Raw genomic sequence first — 335 nt, 5'->3', positions numbered from 1 at the left:
ATTATTTTTTTTTTTTTTTTTTTCCTCCATGAATTACTCTACGTTTCACTTCTGTCAATGTCCATAAATGTATTTTTTTTTTCTTGGGTATTTTTCTATTTTTTTTAATCTTGCTTTTATTTCAATTTTAACTCACTTCTGGGTACACGTTTGTCCCCAAAATAAGGTTAAGTAGGTGCACACAGACACACACACACACAGTCACAAATCCTGGCCATGAACTTCACACACACACACACAGACACACACAGTCACACGCACATGCGCACAGATACACAGACACACAGTCACAAGCGCACACAGACACACGCGCACACAGTCACACGCACACACAG

At 39.1% G+C, this 335-nt stretch overlaps 1 protein-coding gene across 1 annotated transcript in view; it reads left to right on the top strand.

Moving 5' to 3' along the window:
- Positions 1-335, top strand: part of LOC107574200 (uncharacterized) — a 42,902-nt gene that overhangs the window by 9,797 nt on the left and 32,770 nt on the right. The gene's annotated exons all lie outside the window — the stretch shown is intronic.

This window comes from Sinocyclocheilus grahami, unplaced genomic scaffold (assembly GCF_001515645.1).
Source record: "Sinocyclocheilus grahami isolate Dianchi unplaced genomic scaffold, SAMN03320097.WGS_v1.1 scaffold2144.1, whole genome shotgun sequence".
NCBI lineage: Eukaryota > Metazoa > Chordata > Actinopteri > Cypriniformes > Cyprinidae > Sinocyclocheilus > Sinocyclocheilus grahami.
The sequence above is the reverse complement of the archived record's forward strand: the minus strand, read 5'-3'. Positions and strand labels throughout refer to the sequence as shown.